The 4,537-nt window shown below is 57.7% G+C and overlaps 1 long non-coding RNA gene across 1 annotated transcript; it reads right to left on the bottom strand.

The window, feature by feature from the left end:
- Nucleotides 1-3,386: 3,386 nt before the first annotated feature.
- LOC311199856 lies at nt 3,387-4,191 on the bottom strand. The gene is made up of 2 exons (XR_014617783.1): nt 3,942-4,191; nt 3,387-3,636 (listed from the first exon to the last, which is right to left on the bottom strand). It is a non-coding gene; the product is annotated as an uncharacterized lncRNA (long non-coding RNA).
- Nucleotides 4,192-4,537: the final 346 nt, after the last annotated feature.

The raw sequence follows: 4,537 nt of genomic DNA, 5'->3' as shown, positions 1-4,537 counted from the left end.
ATTGCCTTTAGGACTTCTGATGTCTGCTGGGGAGATTTGCCCCTTTCAGCTCTGGGCCATGGTCTTCGACGACCTGAAGGAACATTTAAAGTGACATTTCTCCCGACTGAAATCCTGACAGCGAGCGCTCAGGCTGTGACGTCAGTCGAGACGGATTCCTCACTCACCCCTGCGACGCCAGGTGAGCTCCAGGGCAGGATCCGGACTGGGGGCTGGGAAAGCTCTCCCTGTACCCACATCTGCAACCAAAGAGTCACGAGGAGTTTCCCTCATACACTGTGATACACCCCCTGATAACCGAACAGCAGAACCTGGACAGGGGTCAGGAAGGACACGGCACACACGAGGCAGGTCTGGATTCTCCCACCTGCCACAGACGCCTCGCTCCCACTGGGGCTTTGAGCTGGCAGCTCTCAAAGCAAGTGAAAAGCCACCACGTACCCATGGCACCTCCCTGCAGTGCAGTCCTGGAAGGCAGCTGGGAAGCTGGACGCCCGTCGCCTCCCTCCATGCCTGTAAACAAAGCGACCAGAGAAGCTCCCATGACATCTTGCCGTCCACGGCTTCAGATGGGAACGGCAGTGAGTGCCGGCCAAACGCGGGATTGCTCCCTGCGCTCGTCTCTGCCTTCCACACAGCAGCGTTGTGCGGACAGTTCCTGGCTGCCCGGAGCCAACCATGCACAGAGCTGTCGGCAGAACGGACTCCCTGCAGCCCACACCCACTCTCACCTCAGCCCCAACAAGCCCGCTGGCTTTGCAGCAGGCCCCAGAAAGCCTGGGAGAGATGGCTTTGTGAGCGTTGGGGCACATCCCTGAGCCTCAGCCATTCCCCCTCTGCTCTTCTGCGTGTCTGAGAACACGCCAAGACAACACAGTGAATTCCCCGGAGCGACACACGAAAACCTAAACGCTGGCGCATTGGCGTGACGTACCGGCGGGATTGCCCTGAGGCTCCAGGCCTGGATCCGGCTGGGAGCTGGGGAGCCCATCGGCTACAGGCACATCTGTAATCAAGCATGTTGCCGTTAGACCTTGTGATCTCCTTCCTTCCCAGTGAGCTGCTATTCCTGGCCCCTGCAGTGCCGCTCCAGCCCGGGCAGCCTGGAAAATGCCCGTGGCAGCAGCCACGAACCCTGTGCCACCCCATGGGGTGTCTGCCACCTCCTGCCTGCGGAGCTGACCACGGCCCACCCAGCCCCACTGTTCACCCAGCCTGGCACAGCCCCACGGCTCTCCCAGACCTGCCCCACCACGAGCTCAGCCCCACTGTCACCCAGAGGGGCAGTGGGTTCTGCTGCCAGGGCTGGCTGCAGCCCTCACCTGCCACATACCTAATTTCAAAGGTGGACGTCGAGCAGCCCCAACCCCCTGGGGTTGCAGGGCCACCAACAGAAGGACAAGGAGGCAGGAGGGACCCATGGCCCTTCCTGCCTGAATAATGCTTGTAATGCTAACGCTGCTGCTGCTACTGCTGCTGCTGCTGCTGCTGCTGCTGCTGCTGCTGCTGCTGCTGCTGCTGCTGCTGCTAGCAATACTGTGCTGGTCCTCACTGCACTGCACTATATACCATGGCAGGGCTCTGTGACATCACCACTCTGTCAAACACCATGGCAACGCCCAATGGCCCCTCCTGAAGCAGCTCAACTTTGACATCATCTGCATGGAGGAGGAACAGCATCCCTGCTTGCCCATCCCATGGCAAGCTCCTTGCCCAGGGTGGCAAATGCCAGCGGCTAAACCACTCCAGAAAATCACCATGGTCACAGTCATTGAGGAAACCACCAAATCACCACCCCAGCATGCCAGTGCTCCTGAGGGGAGGGAGACTGAGGCTTCCCCATCCTGCCTCTCGCCTCATGGACCTTTTACTGGGCATCATGGCTGGCTCTGCCCAGCACTGGGGCGGCCAGCACAGCCAGGAGCAGCTCTCTTAAATGCCATTGCTGTGTCTCCTGGGGCAGGCAGGTCCTGAGGCACTGCAGAGAGGCCAGCCACCACCGGCATGGGGAACGCTTGTCCTGAACCCTGGGGCTTCTCCTGGGAGCTGCTCTGGCGTGGGAGCATTGCAGCAGCAAAGGCTCCAAAGCCACCTTCTTTTTGCTGTCTAAAGGCTCTGTTTCAGTGGCAAAGTGTCATTTTCAAACTCCAGAGAGGCCTTCTTGGTGTCCCAATCCACATTTTCTAGCTCCACAATGTCACTTTGATTGCCCAGGACATCATTTCTACAGTCTCAACTGCATCTTGAGTTTCCAAAAACACCTTTTTGTGGACCAAACAGCATCCCTCTTTAGGAGGCCGATCCCATGCCCAGGGTCCTGACTGCTGACACTGTGGGCGTTCATGTCCCTGCGTGCCCCAAGATGCTGTTTGGCCCAGACCTGGGGATCTCCTGGGTTTGCTGCCGTCATGAGCCAGACAGCTGAGCTCTGATCTGCATTTATTGCTGAGCTGTTATATGGAAATAAATGTTGAAGCCTGCAGCTGTTGGTCAGGAGTCTGTTGTCACACCCCAAACCTGTCCCCTGTTTGGGCTGCCACAGGCCCTTGCGGGAGGATGGGGCGGTGGGATTGGGGGTGGTCTCCCTTCATCTCAGGGCTGGATGGTGCTGGGCCAGTCCTGCAAAATGTCTCTGGCTGCATTAGATGGGCATTGGGGCTGGGCAGCTTTTCAAGGGTTATTGGCGAGGGTTGTGCCCCTGGTGTTCCAGGGCTGCCAGGCTGACTTTCCAGTTACAGTTCTGGACCAAAGCTTCATTTGGGCAAGGAGGGGCAAGAGGCTGCTGAGGGGACTGGAAGACAAATGTTGTGAGGGGCGTCTGAGGGAAGCCGGGCTGTTTAGTCTGGAGAAGAGGAGGAGGCTCAGGGGAGACCTAATGGCTCTTTAAAACTCCCAGAAGGGAGAATGTAGAGAGGGGGGGGGGGGAGCGGATGAGCTCGTCTCCCTAGTGAGAAGCAATAGGACAAGATGAGATGGCCTCAGTTGTGCCAGGGGAGGTTTAGCTTGGATGTGAGAAAGAATTTCATCCAATAGAGGGTTTAAAATACATGGAGAAGCAGTGCTTAGGGACATGGTTCTGCGATGGCTTTGGCAGGCCAGCTGGATGGTGGGACTTGATGATGTGACAGGTCCCTGCTGCAAAGACAGCTGAGGGATTCTGTGATTCTATGATGCCTTGTGGCCATCGAGGAAGCAACATGTTCCCCCCATTTACAGGGCCCAAAGCCTGGTTTCTAGCACCTGTGTCATGATGAGGGGGTCCCATGCCCATCTGCCTGCCTGGTGACCCTGTGAGCATCCTTAGCCCTGCGTGCCCCAAGGTGCAGTTTGGCCCAGGGAACTCCTGGGTTTTCTGCTGTCACGACCCAGACAGTTGTGCTCTGATCTGTATTTCTCTCTACACGTTTATTCGGGGTGGGGGGTGGATTCTATTCATTGGAGGGCTGGTAGGTGTTGGGCTGGTCTTGAAACACATGGCTGGCTGTGCTGGATGTCCATTCAGGCCAGGGTGAATGTGGATGTGGTGAGGGGGTCCTGCTCTGATGTTGGTTCCAGCTCTCAGCGGTGCCGGCTTCCATTGTCTGGCTGTCGAGCAGCGAGGTGTAGCTGCTGGCTTTGGACTGGCCAGCCTTGCGCCTGTGGAGACAGGAGGATTCTGAGGACGTGTCCCAGCTGCGGTGTTGGGGGTACAGGGTGGGCTGTGGGCACACAGGGCTCTGTGCAGAAAACGGGGTTCTCAGCACACTCTGGCTCATCTGGGGCTCTGCTCACCTGCCGCTGGCTCGTCCCCTCGCAGAGACGAAGGGGAGTTGGGGTGCAGCTGGGACAGCCTGGCTCCTCTCAATCTCTGCCCGACCTCTAAGTGCTTCATGGCTAATAGCAGCCAAGGCACACAGAGGTTTGGAGACCACCCGCCCCCCACCTGCTCCCCATCAACTCACTTTCTCCTCGTCCTCCATAGAGAGATGGCCCAACACAACAGCATCCCAAACAGGATGGAGCCCAGGATGGCCGCAGCGCCTTCTATACAGTATATCTGTATATTTCCTGCACTCATTCCACGTGCACTTCTTCCTTCCACACCTGGAGGAATAATTCTGGACGTGAGCATGTCCTGTACACCACAGATAATCTCCCAGGTATCCAGGAAATGTTCTTTCTGACGTTTCTAGCCTCTCTGAAGCAGTGAACATCCTGGGGCTGCCATGTCCTCTCGGTTTCAGAAGCAGCAGAGGAAACGCTGCAAGCCTCCCCTTCTCCTCTCAGGTTTCCTATACGCTTAAGTTCCTTAAGCCACACCACTTGAACGCTCCTTTCTTAGGACTTGCTTCCCCTTATGGCCCCTGCAAGACAGCCCAGTACCTGGATTCAGTGGGAAACGTTCATCTCTTCGGCCACTCCAGGCTTCCCCGGGCTTGGGCAGCACTGCCAAGGGTCAGAGAAAGGTAAAGCCTCAGCGTGGCTCCGGCACAGAGGGTGCAGGGGGACGGGGCAGGTTCCCTCTGAGCCGTGCCCGCTCTGGCAGGGCATCCCTTTG

This window comes from Gallinula chloropus, assembly GCF_964237585.1.
Source record: "Gallinula chloropus genome assembly, chromosome: 21".
NCBI lineage: Eukaryota > Metazoa > Chordata > Aves > Gruiformes > Rallidae > Gallinula > Gallinula chloropus.
Note: the sequence above shows the minus strand (reverse complement) of the source record. Positions and strands in the feature narration are given on the sequence as shown.